The sequence below is a fragment of the Cervus canadensis genome, chromosome 3, assembly GCF_019320065.1.
Source record: "Cervus canadensis isolate Bull #8, Minnesota chromosome 3, ASM1932006v1, whole genome shotgun sequence".
Lineage (NCBI taxonomy): Eukaryota > Metazoa > Chordata > Mammalia > Artiodactyla > Cervidae > Cervus > Cervus canadensis.
Genome location: NC_057388.1, coordinates 8,105,617 through 8,122,918, shown reverse-complemented (window position 1 = coordinate 8,122,918; position 17,302 = coordinate 8,105,617). Strand labels below are relative to the sequence as shown.

General features: G+C 40.2%; 1 long non-coding RNA gene across 1 annotated transcript in view; it reads left to right on the top strand.

Moving 5' to 3' along the window:
• Positions 1–213: 213 nt before the first annotated feature.
• LOC122438073 overlaps positions 214–17,302 on the top strand; it is a 54,036-nt gene continuing 36,947 nt past the window's right edge. The window contains exon 1 of the long non-coding RNA XR_006268440.1: positions 214–348. This is a non-coding gene — a long non-coding RNA (uncharacterized LOC122438073). The remainder of the gene's footprint in view (positions 349–17,302) is intronic.

Genomic DNA, 17,302 nt, shown 5'->3' with positions numbered 1-17,302 from the left:
GCTGTAATGGCAGAAAATAAGGGCGGAAACTAAAGCTGCTGTCACAAAGGAAGGACTCTCCCAGTTCTCCATTTGGTATTTAAAAATAAGAGTGAAAATGGCATAGCTTGAATCTGAGCTAATGCTTGCCACTTTGTGAATGCTCTAACAGTGCGCTGCCTTCGAAACAAATTGGCCCTCGTCTACAAAGGTTTCTTTTTTGTACTCGCAAACTCATTTTTAATGGCTTGCATGGCATCGGCTGTGCCCCTGAGCTGTAATGAAGCACTCTGCAAGTCCCCGCACGCGAGTCAGAAATGAATCTCACAGAGAGGAACATGCTGGAACGCTAACAGGTTTTAATCCCAGGTAAGCAAACCTATGAGCCACTACCATGTGCTTTTTATTTATTTATTTTTTTTGTAATTAGTTTTTTGTTTTTGTTTTCCAGTGGGTTTTGTCATACATTGATATGAATCAGCCATGGATTTACATACCATGTGCTTTTTAAATCCAAATGTCATGAAATTTTCAGTGCTCTTCTCTTGCCTGCAAATCAGTTTTGGTCCAGAGACAGCCAAGTAGGGATGAGAAGGGAAAAATGTCAAATACACATACTGCCCAGAAGCACACCTTGAGAAGGGTACAAGAACCATCCAGGCAAAACAAAGAAATTATTGATGGCGCACAGGGGAAACTGGCTTCATAGGGCAGGCATGTGAAAAGCCTGTAAGTGCAGCAGACACACATACCACAATATATTTGATCCCATCTTCAATATCTTGAGTGGAGAAGGGGTGTTGAAATCTGAAAATCTCTTATTATGTGGATTTTCCCCTTCGGTTTTCATTTAAGTGGAAAAGCAGTGTTTGTATATTGCACTTTATTGCATTGACACTGGCCAATTTACTGAGTGAGATTTAATTGCCAAGCACCCAGTTTTATACTTCATTTTGCGCAGTACCTTGATAGCTTTTGATAAATGCTTAATCATTCTGAAAACAATGATCTCTGGATATTGAAGTACAACAAATTGGTTTTATGCCGGTAAGACTTTCTGTGTATGCGGGAGTCTGGAGGCATGTTTTGAATTTTTTCCCCTAGCTGGTGTTTGACTGTGGAACACAGAGATAGCCTCAAGGCCTCACTTTCAGGCCCTTTGGGGGCCATGTGTGTTGGCCCCACTTTCATCATGCTTCTCAGTGCTTAATGTGTTAATTGTTATAAACGGAACCATGGGGGTGTTCCTCTTTCTAATGGAAGGGAAATTGTGTACCTGGTCATAGCACAACAGATTGAAATAGCTGAATTATAGAAATGTTGAGACCCTACAAAAATACATTGAAAATTAGCCATATTTTCAAGTTTGCCTTCATATGTCTTTGCAAAGCTTACTATGTACAAGGTGTGGTTCCAAGGGCTTTATTACTCTAATCCTTCTAAAACTTTTCATAGGTACTATTATCATACCTGTTTTAAATGCTGAAACTAAGGCACAGAGAGGTTAAATAATTCACCAAAGCTGACACGGCTCATAGGAGACATATGTAGAATTTGAATCCAGACCGTCTCTGGAGCCTTTTGGTGTGCCTAAACATTCTACTACACTTCTCAGAGCAAGTAGTAGTATGAATATTCACTAGTGAATTGCATTAATTTTAGAGACCCTCTGTTGTGTGTTCTTATTAAGGCTATGAATAATTTGCAGCTACTCAAAAAGCCTAGTAGGTCTGAAAAATTTTGGTCCCACTCAAGTGCACTCCTCAACACCCTACAGATGCCCCCTTCTACAGATTTAGCAGCCTCTATATAATGGTCCTACCAACATTTTAGATCAGTATTTAAACCAAGGCTACAAATGATTCTCAGACCATAAGCAAAAATTCTGGTATCCTGGAACATACTTGGGAGAGTCAGGATGAAGAAGAAAACAAAGTTCAATGTGTCCTTCCTACGACCTGCTATGTTATAAATCTGCAAGTTAGTCAGTAGTCCCAGTGATTCTTTCTTATCTTGTGGCTTTGGAAAATGGAAGAACTAGAGAGAGGAAGATAGATTCAGAAGGTCAAGGATGATGCTTTCCATACTTTAATGTGCTTATGAATATCCCAGAGACCTTGTTAAAGTGCAGGTTCTTTTCTGTAGGTAGAGGGTGTGTCCAGAAACCCTGGATTTCTGTTAAACATCTAGGTATTGCTGATGCTACTGGTCCATGGGTCATATTTTGATGCAAGGGTCTATAATCAACTAACAGCATCACCACGACCTGGAAGGTTGTTAGAAGTGCAGATTCTTGGATTCTAAGCCAAGCCTAAAGAATCAGAATCTACATTTCAACAAAATCTCCAGGTGATTTATTTGCACTTTAATTGTTTGAGAAATAGCAGTCTAGAGTATTCTTCACATGATGAAGATGGACGTAAATCATTCAACACACCTGCAAATGAATTGCCATGGCGGAAAGAAAGACAGATAATATAAAGATCTCATTAGAAGTTCCACTTAGGACGTCCCTGGTGGTTCAGTAGTGAAGAATCCACCTACCGATGCAGGAGAGATACAAGTTCGATCCCTGGTCCAGGAAGATCCCACCTGCTGTGGAGCAACTAAGCGCGTGCACTACAACTACTGAGCCTATGCTTTAGAGCCTGCAAGCCACAACTACTGAAGCCCACACACCTAGAGCCTGGGCTGTGCAACAAGAGAAGCTACCGCGATGAGCAGCTTGCCTGCTGCAACCAGAGAAAAGTTGGCATAGCAGCGGAGACCCCGCACGGCCAAAAATACATACATAAATAAGTTTGTATTAAAATTACCATTTAAGTCTTGTATACCTCTTTTCTTTGTGACCGCTTCAATAGCTGAAAAAGCACCTGGAGTATACTATTGAAAGCTAACTTTCAAAAGTTGGTAGCATCTTTTATTTAGAGGTGATATTCATCTCAAGTTATTTCCTCTTTAGGATCAGGCTATCAGGCAAACACTTGAACACTGAGAATTTAGAAGAATGACAAGAATTTCTCCATCTCTGGATGGCCGAGTCACCTGCAGAATGCTGTATGGTGCCATCAGCCTGGATTGGGATTGGACACCACTGTGCCCCGTGCAGAGATGCCAGTGGGCTTGTACCAAATACTGGTCCTTCTTCTACCAAGTGCCCAGGCCCCTGTGGGGGCAGAAGGATGATGGTCTAACCTCCTCCCTCAACATGAATGGTAGCTGCCCTAGACGGCAGCTGCTGTGGGACAGGTTTGGGGAGGGCAGCCCTATGTTGGCTGGGGTGCCATTGATTAGGGGAGAGTGGAGACTGAGAACCCATCCCAGAGAGGAGGAGAGATGGTGGGAGGTGGGGCCAAGCCAGGCTTCAGACCACATGCAACTTGCCCCTCTCCTGCCCCGGGATGCTGCATTGTCCGTTGAACTTCACTCACACAACACAAAATTCCAAGATCAAATCTCACCTCTCCCTCTTCTGGTGAGACCTCTTTACTTACCAGAAGAACTATTTACTTTTTCTGAGCCCTGGTGTCTTCAGCCATGAAATGGAAATAATAATAGTGAATCCTACTTCCTGGGGTTCTTGTGAGGATTGATTGAGCTGTTGAGTGGATGTCCGTATCATAGCACCTGGCACATAGTAGCACTCAACAGATGATAGCTATTATTCAGAGAATAAAATTATCATGTCCTCTTCTATGATACAGTTATATGTTTATTAATATGATTGTTAGCAATGATCATTTGATGTAAATTGAAACATCCTATTTCCATAAAGGTCAGTTTGTGTATGTCACCTGTAACGATCCTGTCATCAGGATTCATCAGGATGTCAGTCCTTCTTCCTGGATTCCACCTGGCTCACTGTAGGACTGGGTTTTTTCCTTCCCGAAGGACTAGCAACTCTGTTCTAGCATCAGCTTACTTTTGTGCTGAGCGTTATGTAGGCTTTCTTCCTCTTGGCTTCGTTTTTCTTGCTCTTGGCTCCTCTGTCCATGGAATTCTCCAGGCAAGAATATTGGAGCGGGTTGCCGTTCCCTTCCTGACCCAGGGATCGAACCTGGGTCTCCTGCATTGCAGGCAGATTCTTTCCCATCTGAGCCATCAGGGAAGCCTGTTTTCTTCCTCTTGGTACCCATATATTTTCTGAATCAATGATCTGCAAAGTATAAATAATACAAAGGATCCCTTTAGGTAAATATTTGCTGCTCAGAAATATTGCTTTCTGAGCAGAGACAAAGGTTCCATGTAAGCCTAGTGTTGAGGAGATTGGTGGTCTGCTACTTGCCCTGCTACTTGCCCCTTCATCACATCAGTTACAGGGAGAGTGGAGTTATCCCCACTCAGATTTATGTGGGCCTTTCTTTGGGTCAGAAAACCAACTCCAGGCTAATTGTATTCTTCTTATTGAATAATAAATGAAGATCAAGGTCTGCTTGGCTCTGAATATAAGCCAAACTTGAGTGTGAGTTGAATATCAAGGCCAATAGGCCTTTTCTGCAAATAAACACTGCTTTTTAGATTAGTTAAAAACCAAACAAAAGAAGAAGCAAAAATAACCCAAGCCACGAATGATTCAACAGCAAAAGAACACTCTCTTCAGGGACCTCGGCTCCCAGGTGGCGCGCATCTGGATGTCTTTAGTGTTGCAGGACTTTGAATGCTGAAGGCTGAAAATACTACAGCCCGGCTCTCCCTGGTATCGATTTCCCTCATACTGATTTAGTGGCAAGCCTTTTGGCATCTCGCTACCACTTCCAGAAGCTGAGCTTTGGCCCCAGAAGGCTTTATTTAATGAAAACTTGGGGCTTATGCTGTGAGAAAGCTGCCCCAGGAATTGAGCTTGTAGATATCCCAATGGAGAAAACATGCAGACAGGAGTCATGTGCTCAGTCCATTCAGGGGATGGGGTGATGATATGAAGCCTCCAGTAGAGTATTTGTGTTAGAAGAGGGAGCAGCAGCCCGTGGATGACTGTTGAAAGTGAACAGAAGCTCTTGTTACTGAAAGATAAAGTGCTTATATGAAATATGTACCAAAGTTTCACTGGGAGAGGAAATCGGGGGGAGGGGGCCACGTATTGGGATTTTGGAGAAGACTGTCTGGCTGTACATTAGAGCCTGATTACAGACAGTGATGGACTGCCCAGGTGGCTCAGCCGCAAAGAATCTGCCTGCCAGTGCGGGAGACACGGGTTCGATCCCTGCGTTGGGAAGATTCCCTAGAGAAGGAAATGGCAACCCACTCCAGTATTCTTGTCTGGAGAATCCCATGGACGGGGGACTGGGGTCGCAAAAGAGTTGGACACGATTTAGCAGCTGAACAACAACTCAGACATCGATGGCCTTTGGGAGTTAAACTGGAGCATTTTTTAAAAAATAAACTTTCTATTTTGGAACAATTTTGGATTTATGGAACAAGTGTAACCATAGTAGAGAGAGGTTCCATAGGCTCTGCATTCAGTTTCCCTTGTTAGTAACATCTCAGATTACTTACATTACTATGGTACATTTGTTACAACTAATAAATGAACATTGAAAAATTATTATTAGCTAAAGTTCATACTTTACTCAGATTTCCTTTGTTTTTACCTAATGTGTTTTTTTTTGTTCCAAGATCTCATGCATATTACGTTAGTCATCTTGTCTCCTAAGGCTCCTCTGGGCTGTGATAGTTCCCAAATTTTCTTTTGTTTTTGATGATGTTGGCAATTTTGAGGAGTACTGGTTAGATATTTAATCAAGTGCCCCTCAGCTGTGAACACGGGATTTGTTTCATGCTTTTCTCATGATTAGACTGGGATTATGTGTTTCAAGGAGGAAGACCCCAAGAGGTGAGGTACCCTTTTCATCATATCATTTCAAGGGTATATATGATTCACATGACTTATTACTGTTAATGTGCCAAGAGTGTTTTCAATGGAAAACTGAACTGGAGCAGGTGTTGAGTGTCAGAAATTAAGAATATTTTATCCCCCAATTGTGGTATATTTCAGTGGAAGTTAAAAGGGACACATTAAAGAATCATTAATATTAATGAACCATACAAATACACATCAGATGATGATTTTTACAAGGAAAAAAAATTAGTTTCGCTTATCACAAAAAAGAAATCATAGAAACATATGAACAAGGGGAAGAATGAAACATACCTGACCCCAGTTCCAGTTGCAAACTGAAAGAGTTCCAGTTTCTCAAACTAATTTTCCTTGAAATAGCCTTGTAAGGGAGAAGCTCTAAAGAACATAAGTCTAGACACTCTACCCATTCAGAAATGAATTGTTAATAAGAGAGATTTAGGAGTTTCTCATCATACCCTGATTGTTACAGGGTAGAGGTCTTTAGGAAATAGCCAGTTGGCCATCTGACCCTCTGTGGCTCCCCTGTCCAGCAAGGTATTGTTTCTTAAAAGTAGCAGTTAAAAAAATCACAACAAGATAATCACAATCATACATTTTTGTAGTTTTGGAATATAAGTTCTTCATCGTATCTGCATTAGGGACTTTGTGCAGTTTGTTGTACTCTCAGGACCTTATACCTCAGAAATTGTGTCTTTGACTACTTTAGTGAGACTAGGCAATTGTCATCATGGCTGAGGCCCCAGAGTCATCCACCCGAGTCACTGGAGTGATTATAAGCATGAAGGACTAAAATGCATCCCTGCTGATGGCAGTAGACAGCCTTTTTGATTTTGAATGTCGCAGGTAAGCATCTTGTGTTGGAGTGGTTGAGGGAAGGATTTGAAGGGAGCTGTATTAGTTTGCTAGGGCTGCTGTAACAAAGATCCACAGAGAGAGTGGTGAAGGCAACAGAAATTTATTTTCTCAGAGTCTTGGAGGTCTGGGGTTCTCCAAGGGGTTCTTTAGAAGTCTAAGATGAAGGTGACAGTAAGGTTGATTTCCTTCTAAGGAAGGAAATCCTTGGCTTGCAGATGGCCATCTTCTCCCTGTCTTCAGCTGGCCTTCCCTCTGTGTGTGTCTGATTTCTAATCTCCTCTTCTTATAAGGGGACCAGTCATATTGCATTAGTGCTCATGCTAATGACCTCATTTAGCTTTAATTAGCAATCTAAAGGCCCTATTTCCAAATAGAGCCACAATCTGAGGTGCTGGGGATTAGGATTTCAACCTACAAATCTTGGAGGGACACTGTGGAGCCCATAACAAGAAAGGCAAAGGTTTTGATAAAGAAGACACTACCTCACCCTCCAGGCCTGGGTTTCCAGGAGTCTGGGATAACTGACATCTGATGCTTACCTTTGGCTGGGCTGTTTGAGGGGATTATAACAATGGAGAAAAATGTGAACAGGAGCACTTCATGTGGGGGAGAGAACGTGCTGTGTAATACGCTTTGTCAGTTGCCCATTTCTGGAAGTTACCTGCGGTGTTTGCACAGCTGTTCCAGCATTGTCCACACTGGCAGCCCGAAGGCTGATTTCCTGGTGAATTTTCACCTAATTTCCTTTGCATCTGCCTTATATGTGATAGTTTCATTCCTGCACTTAAAAAAAAATGCATCAGCCTTTATGCTGACATTAATTTACAGTGAGAAATATAATCATCTAGTGGACTGGATACTCTGGCTCCTTTGCTAGCATGTGCTTTCCCTACAGGCAGATCTAAGCGGGAAGCCAAATTATCATCAGAGGGCGGCTTGGTGAGCATGGAATCAGGCCAGGGGAGTTCGTTATGAGATTTGGCATTCCTGTGCTTTTTATTCTTTATACCAAGCGGTGCTGAGAAGCACAGACTCGCTGCCTGTGGCTGGCGGCCTCTGCCCTTGCTGTTCCTCTGACTTTCCATTGTCCCCTCGGGTGAGCTACTTGTAAAGCAGGACCCAGCTCAACCACCTCCTACTCTGGAAAGCCTCGATCTTCCCCCAGACAGAGGTAGTTCGTCTTCTTCTTTACCCTTGTAGTACTTTACGCTAAGTGTATATTTTGCATCATGTTCTGTGGTTATTAACCCACCAGCCTGCTCACTGAGCTCGGAGGAACTTGAGTCAAGGGACTTTTTATCATGGCAGATGGTCAGTGTTCAATAAATACTCGATTAATGGGAGCAGTGGTTATGATAAGTTACATTATGCTAAGGCTTTTCAAAATTTTTTATTTGGAGGATAATTGCTTTACAATATGGTGTTAGTTTCTGCCATACATCAACTGCTAAGGCTTTATATATATACTTCTATTTGCTTCATAGTTTTCAAACATTTTCCATTAAGCTGTTTTAAGGCATGAGCTTATACTATGCTCATAGCTGTGAGGTGAGACAGGCAGAGAAAAGATGCTTCGAGGCTAAATGATTTATCCAGCTCTCAACACGCCTTCCACCGAGACTCTTTGTCTTTGGGACTGAATCTTGTCTCCCTTCTGAGTGCATGGTGTTCTCCTTCCAAAGGAACCTTCTCAGCCCAGTCTTACTGGGGAGAGTTCTGCACTCCAGAATGCTTTTCTCCCCTCTTTTGAGCAACCAACCCCTCCTCAGGCATCTCGCTTCCCATTTCCGGGTCAAACTCTCATTCCCTCCGAAACCTCGTCTTCAGGAGAAAGCAATGTGATTAAGTTTAGTTTACACTAAGATGTTAATAATCTCTGAGATGTATTCACATTTTAAGATTTTAACAGCGAATTCCTTATAGCACTCATGCATCTATATATATTCATATATATTCACGCTAGTGTGTATTTGTGTGTGTTTAGTTGTGTTAAATATGCATTTGGTACAAATTTCCTGGGCCTTTAGAAGCTATTTCTTTTCTTTCTTTTTAAAGGAAATTTCTATAGCTTGCAGTCCAAATGCTACCACGAATGAGTCCTTCAGATGATCAGCAACTAGTCATTGTAACCTTTGGGGGAGACACAGCGCTTCACAAATGAGTCATTAGTTCTGGGCCCAGAGAACAAATCTGAAGGACCTTTTCATATCTTATAATTAAATACATTCTGCAGCTCGAAGATAAACATGCTGATCTGACAGCGAGTTAAGGAGGTTTATCAGCATTTGTGCACCTGCAGAGTTACACTAAAAGACATGACTTCATTAAAACTCCCTGTGCTTGGGAGAACAATGAGGAATGGTCGTAGGTGTAGAAAAGAAACACTACCAGACGGCGGCTTTAAGCTCATCTTTGAAGGGATGAACTCATTCTATCCGACATGTCCAGCTGTGCAAACAGCAGCACCGAGTGAGCTGCAGTTAGCTGTCCTAATACAGAGGATCAGAACAGAGGCTGGGCCACGTGTAAACGACGCAAATGTTTAATGTGCTTGAACGCTGTGAATGCTGCATGGAGGGGGAATGAGAGCCCCAGAAGTGACAGGAGATATTTTGCTCACTGTCATGAAAGGAGATTGTATTTTCAGGGCCTTCTAGGAACATTTCTCCTGCCAGAGACTTTTTGCCTTTTGAGGCCAATGTTTCCTAAGATGAAAAAACAATACAAAGCATCAATCTTTCAAAAAAAATCCATAGAGAGACAACAAGGGTTGCCACAGTTACCATTGTTCTCTCATAGAATCTCAGAATGAGGAAACTGTAGATGTGTGTGTGTGTGTGTGTGTGTGTGTGTGTGTGTATGTGTGTTGAAACTTCACCTGCAAGAACATCTCAGGCTACAGAATCGATAGGTGGGATCAGACTGCAATAGGAAGCCAGGGCCTGGGCTAGAAGACCCAGTCATGAAAGAACTAGAAAGTGCTTTGAAGGGAGCAGAAATCAGGTTCCAGAAGGCTTGGCAATAAATAGAAGGGTCCAGGAGCGAGACAGACCTTGAATCTGTGCTGACCTTGTCTGAGGATGTGATGGTGGGAATGGATTCTTTGTGTGAGTAATCTGAGCTGAGCATGGTACAAATGGAAGAGAAAATGGGACAAAGTGAAGGGAACCCAGCAAATCCTAGTCCTCTGCAGACACATCCCCAACCCTCCTGGCACTGCCATAGAAATAATAGAGGATCCATAACACCTCCTTTCTTATTTCCCTAAGACCTCAAATTGCTATTTTTGAAACATTCCTGAGTAGTGCAGAATATATATAGGTTGATGTCTTTATTAGTATTAGGAGCTGAATATTATGGATTGTGGTCATGTACAAGGGCCTTAACTGATTGCATCTTTCTGAGAGTTGATCTAGAAACATCGTTCTTCCACTCTGAATTTACATAGTCAGGAAAGCTTTTAATGCCCTATATAAAAGAGAGTGCTTCTGAAAATTTCACTGAAGTCTATAATTATACTTTTCCTTATTTGAGTCATGCTTCACTAAACATATATCACCTCTTCATCTTCTTGGTAGAATGCGTGATAAGAACTAAAATAATCTGTTTTTAAAGAAAGTTAACTTATTAAAATGTTAGCATGGATAGAGTCAGAGATGTGGTAAAAGATACAATTCCATGTTGCAAATGATTGCAGTGGTGTTTTTAAAAACATGGGTAAATTCTCTTAAATAATGTTATATGTGCATAATTGATGTCTCTAGATAAACTATAAAGTCCTTTAAGAATGTTATTTGCTTCCTTTTACATTCCCTATCAACCTGACATAATACTCAGCATGGTATACAACTGTGAAACATACATAACTAGCACAATAATAGCTCATAAATTTCTCTAAATCATATCACATCTAGTCAACTCCACAGAAAATATACCCAGGCTCGTCCATTTCATGCATCCCAGGCTTAGGATAGAGCTCAGGATTCACTGACATGCTGGTCAAGAAGTTACTGAAGCTAATCTTCATTTAGTGAATCATCAGCAAGGAATATACACAGATGACAAACGTTTAATTTTCAGAAATCTCTTGCCCAATCTGTTTCTCTTCCGTCTTCCTAATTATTGATTTAACGTATGAGCCCCTCCTCCCAGTTCTTCAGCCAGCACCCTTGGGAGTTCAGCCTTTTGAGGATGTTCTCATTAGAGTCAATAATTCACCATGGCATATTATATAGTGCCCTGAATATCTATAAAACTGTACTTTCATGTTACATCCTGGGGTGCTCAAATAATTAATTTGACTAGCTATAAAGAACAATACCTTCTATTGTGAGCGGTGTTAATGTGTTATTCACAGAGGCACATGTATAGACGTGGCTGGGAGACAGGCTCTGGGGGAGATTTTCTCAAGAGGATTTCAAAATTGGAGTCAGGTGGTTCTGTTCTTGGACCTATATGGAGAAATAAAATTAAGTGTAATTATGATTTGAAATAGTCAATTACGAATCGATCCAAATTCTTTCTTTGGGCGTTTCTTTTTCTAATTTTTAAAAGTAAACGAACTCTTAGAATTGATTTGTTTGGTGTCATTAAAAATACTTGCTTGAACTAAAGCATTCCAAAAACATAATACCAGAGTTCTGTTTTTCACATTGATTTGGAATTGTTCCAGTTTTAAAATAGTTATTTGTAGGAAAGTTAAAGACTTTTAATTAATTCATATTAATTACTATTCATGACCCAATTTGGCTAGATAGAGAGGTAATAACAACAGCCACATTGACATTTTAATTATTGCCAAGTAGAAGTACAGACTGGTTTGAAGAAAGTGAAAGTGTTAGTTGCTCAATTGTGTCTAACTCTTTAAGACAGACTGGAATTCTCCAGGCAAGAATACTGGAGTGGGTTGCCATTTCCTTCTCCGGGGGATCTTCTCCACCCAGACATTGAACCCAGGTCTTTTACATTGCAGGCAGAATCTTTGCTGTCTGAGCCAGCAGGGAAGTCCTGCTGAAGAGTGGTTTAGTTTGTAGCGAATCAGAATTAATTTAGATAAATTGTAAAAGTATCTTTTAAATTCCTGTGGAATAATTAAAGAGTCAGGGATCCCAGATTCAAATTCCATCTCCTCCCCTAACTTGGAAGCTTTGAGTAAGTCACTTCCCTTAACCTAGCCTCAGTTTCCTAAGGCCCATGAAATAGAGATTTCTTCCTTCCAACAATGTGTTCTATATTTCTACTTATGATCATCACTTAGACCTCCAATGAATGAATCACTCCCTCAATTGGAATAGAAAAACTAAGTAGCCATCATTTTTTTCTGAGTAAATCCTTCTGGCTAGAGATATTTATGGAGCCAAGAGACAAATGAGTTATTGTCAAAATATTTGTATTTCCTTGCATGTGACAGTTCCCAGGCTGAAATTTTTGCTTTAGAGGAAACTGGTTTAGGAAACCCAAGTCAGAATGCAGATCTGCTTATTTCTAGGTCACAGTGTGAAAACTTCTTCTGGAAAGATGGGAAGAGTTCTATATATTTTTCCAACTTTTATAGAGATATTATGGACACATGACATTGTTTAAATTTAAAGTATATGACCTGTTGGTTTGATACACTTAAATATTGCAAAATGAGGACCACTATAGTGTTAGCTAACACTTCCATCACCTCACATAATTATTACTTCTTTTCTGTGGGGAGAACATTTAAGATCTGCTTTCTTAGCAACTTTCCTGTGTATAATAAAGTATTATTAATTATAATGGGCATGCTCTTCAATTAGAGTGTATTCATCTTTTAACTAGAAGTTTGTACCCTTTGACTAGCATCTCCCATTTCACCCACCCCAACACTCGGCTGCCACTTTTCTGCTCTCTATTTCTATGAGTTTGACTCTTTTAGATTTCACTTAGAAGTGACATCATATAGTATTTGTCTTTCTCTGCCTGACTTATTTGACTTAGCATGGTGCCCTCAAGGCCCATCTATGTTGTTGCAAATAGATGGATTGATTTCCTTCTTTCTCATGACTGAATAGTATTCCATTGTATGTATACACCATGTCTTTATCCATTCACCCATTACTGGCGATGTAGGTTGTTAGCATACCTTGGCTATAGTGAATAAGTGGGACTGCAGATGTCTTTTTGAGATCCTGTTTTCATTTCCTTTGGATATATACCCAGAAGAAAGATTGATCATATGGTAGTTCTCATTTTAACTTTGAAGAATCTCCGTGTCACTCTTCATATTGGTTATGCCAACTTACATTCCCTCCAACAGTGCCTCCAACTTAACAGAGCAGTTAAGTCAAAGAACAGACCTGGACTCACAATAGCCACAGGCATTAGCCACACATACTAGCAAGTAAGCTTTTGGATACAAGATGTTGCTCCAGAGATTAGAGGCATCAAAGTACACAATACCTAACCACCTGAGGACATTTCCTCCTGGTAACTCAAGCCATACCCCTTTACCCCATCCTTGGATGCCATCTTGAATGAAAGCAAAGGACTATAAGGATGAAAAATCTGGGACTAAGTTGTCTTTCCTGGAGAAGCCAAGCACAACTTCAGCCAGATTGGGCACTTATATTTCTTTCCTGTCACCCGGTAGGTGGCAAAGACAAAATATTTATTCATAGGCAAAATAAAAGAGGTTACATTTCTAAATTTTTTGTACATCCAGTTGTATTAAATTTGTGTCCTTGCTGTGGCACAATAGATTATATAATGACTATATTTTATAGACTGAAACAGTCCTCCAAATTTAACATTGGAATCTTAAGCGAAGAAAGACAGTGTTTCTCACATATTTTATCAGATTTGTCACTAAAAGTCCTTTGTCTGCAGGCATATCAATCTGGGGACTACTCCGAAGAACCCAATTGGTAGAACTTTTTGGAGTTAATAAAATTGTGTTCCCACTGGTTCCCATTGCTGTTTTGTGCACAATTCCCCACTGAGTATTTGATGAGTTTCTGCTCCTTGGGGGCCCCAGTTGTTCTGTGAGTCTGCTGAGGATCCATCCGTCTTGTCACAGGGAGGAAGATGATTTCCTCTGATAACATTCCCCTGGCACCTGAGGAGCTTATCACAGCCCTTTGTTTGGCTGGCTCTGTTATGTTGGCATGGGTCCAGAACACTGGAAAAGAAAAGGTTGTGCTTTTACAGGGAACATTTTATTCCCTCTTGGGAAAAAGGAACATGACTCAATGTCAGGAAAGGAAATTCTTCCTACAGATAAAGAGAATGAACATCTGCCTACTTCTTTTAATAGTTAAAACACATTTAATGGTCCTTTTGTATTTTGTTTTCTTGAGGAGATCAGACTATTTTAAAAAATGGATTTCTTGAAATCAGACCTGCCCCAGTCTTTTTTAAAGCGGGACTGATTCTTCTCCCAGAAGAACTGGGTGGTGGGAGGGACAAAATGGTGAGGTCCTGTTGAGTGTTGATTGATGGGAGGAAGATTTCTGAAATAAGGATCCTGAGTTTGGGTGCATGCTGAACTTTCTCCCTACTGAGAAGCTGAAAGGGGGATGACAGTTATTAAAGACTGATCAGTTTGGACATCTGAACTTATTAATAGGTCTCAATGTATTAAATGGGAACCTTGTTATTAAATAGTCACAAAAACCACATTCTGATATGGAAGGTGATGGTATGGTACTGCAAGGGATTGGGAAAAATCCAATATTGAGTTTTCTTTTGTCTTTTGTTGCCATTTTTCATCTGAAAATCATCATTCCTTAATAGAACTATAAGTCTAGAGGGTGGGGAATGTGTTTTATTTTAAAAAAAAGTTGAAAAAACTCCCGAGAGTACCTAGCTTAGCTCCAAGTATGTGCTCAAGAACATTGTAGATGTTCCATAAATATTTTTTGAATTGACCTGTGTGTTGTCTAAAGGTAGACTCATTGACTCTCACTCAGCAGTTCATATGGACTCTAAGGACACCCCTATTCACCAGATAAGGAGCAGTATCATATTTTGCCATAACTTCTCCTCTGTAATGAAAACAGGTTTGCCAATGATCAAGGTAGAGAAAAACTTTTTGCTCTATGTTTTCTCCAGACTCTAGTTTATGCTTAAATCCAAAATGAAGGATGGTTCTTGTTTCAGAGACTTATCCTCCAAAATTCTTCTCCACATCTACCCTCCTTAGACATCGAGCTCCCAGTGTTTTTACAGGGTCCATTTGTTGTTCGGTCACTCTGTCATGTCTGACTCTTTGTGACCCCAGGAATTGCAGCATGCCAGCCTTCCATGCCCTTCACTGCCTACCAGAATTTGCCCAAATTCATGTCCATTGGGTTGGTGATGCTTTCTAACCATTTCATCCTCTGCTGTCCCCTTCTCCTCACACATATTGTAATCTCCAGCTTCCCTTATGGTTAGATGTGGCCATATACCTCAGTCCTGGCCAGTGGAATGTAAATAGAAGTACAACTTTTGGCTATTGTCTTTAATGGGAGAGGGAAAACCTTTCTGCCTTTCTTTCTTTCTTCTTGCTTCCTGAAATGTGTATGTAATTGCTGCTGCTCTGCAACTGTCTTAAATTGTGATTTTGGGGGTGAAAGTCATGCATGCAAAACACCAAGGTAGAGGAGACTAGATGTCGTGGCACCATGGAACTTCCATAGCCTCTCTGGATTACCCACCCATGAGCTCCTATATGACAGAGAATCAGCCACGTTATTTCTTAGTTTTACTTAAAATTTTAATTCTAATTACAACTTAATTTTAACTTATACTGTCTGCAAAGCTAGCTGCCTTTATTCAGTTCTCAATCACAATTCTACTGTATAAAACAAGATGAACTTGCATTATACAATAGATAAATTTCTATTATAAACCTTTTCTTGGGTAAATTTAAAGATATTTATAATATAATAATAAGCATTATAGTTTAAAGAAACCAAATAAATTCTTTTATAAAGGATTTACGTGTTTTTGTTTTTACTGTTGTTACAAAAAGGCTTTTTTTTTTTTTTCTTTCCCTGCATCTATTGAGATGATCATATGGTTTTTATTCTTCAATTTGTTGATGTGGTGTGTCACACAGACTGGTTTCTGAATATTGAAAAATCCTTGCATCCCTAGGATAAATCCTACTTGATTGTGGTGTACGATTCTTTTAATGTATTGTTGGATTCAGATTGCTAGTATTTTGTTGAGGATTTTTGCATCTATATTCATCGGTGATACTGGCCTGTAATTTTCTTTTTGTGTGTCTGGTTTTGGTATCAGGGTGATGGTGGCCTCATAGAATGAATTTGGGAGTTTTCCTTCCTCTGCAATTTTTTGCAGTAGTTTTAGAAGGAGAGGTGTTAACGCTTCTCTGAGTGTCTGATAGAATTCACCTGTGAAGCCATTAGGTCCTGAACTTTTGTTTGTTGGGAGTTTTAAATCATAGTTTCAATTTCTATGCTGTGACTGGTCTATTCATATTTTCTATTTTTTCCCAGTTCAGTTTGGGAGATTGTACCCAAGAATTTGTCAACTTTTCTTCCTGATTGTCCAATTTATTGGCATAGAGTTGCTTGTAGTAATCTCTTCTGATTTTTTGTAATTCTATGGTGTCAGTTGTAACTTCTTTTTCATTTCTAATTTTATTGATTTGAGTCCTCTCCCTTTTTTCCTGATGAGCCTGGATAAAGGTTTATTAATGTTGTTTATCTTTTCAAAGAACCATCTTCTAGTTTTCTTCTGGAATTTATTGATTTATGTTTGCTTGCCTTCCCAATAGTTTTAAATCTGATGAATGAGGACTTTCTATTGCTCCCAAAGCTATATACTGGTTGAAAATTGGATTAACATTTTCTATTGTAAGTTTTGGGTTTGCTAAAACAGTAGAATGGGAAAGACTAGAGATCTCATCAAGAAAATTAGAGATACCAAGGGATCATTTCATGCAAAGATGGGCTCAATAAAGGACAGAAATGGTAGGGACCTAACAGAAGCAGAATATATTAAGAAGAGGTGGCAAGAATACACGGAAGAACTATACAAAAAAGATCTTCATGACCCAGATAATCACAATGGTGTGATCACTCACCTAGAGCCAGACATCCTGGAATGTGAAGTCAAGTGGGCCTTAGGAAGCATGACTATGAACAAAGCTAGTAGAGGTGATGGAAATCCAGCTGAGCTATTTCACATCCTGAAAGATGATGCTGTGAAAGTGCTACACTCAATATGCCAGCAAATTTGGAAAACTCAGCAGTGGCCACGGGACTGGAAAAGATCCGTTTTCATTCCAGTCCCTAAGAAAGGCAATCCCAAAGAATGCTCAAACTACCACACAATTGCACTCATCTCACACGCTAGTAAAGTAATGCTCAAAATTCTCCAAGCCAGGCTTCAGTAATACGTGAACCGAGAACTTCCAGATGTTCAAGCTGGTTTTAGAAAAGGCAGAGGAATCTGTTGGATCCTCAAAAAAGCAAGAGAGTTCCAGAAAAACATCTATTTTTGCTTTATTGACTACGCCAAAGCCTTCAACTGTGTGGATCACAATAAACTGTGGAAAATTCTGAAAGAGATGGGAATACCAGACCACCTGACCTGCCTCTTGAGAAGCCTGTATGCAGGTCAGGAAGCAACAGT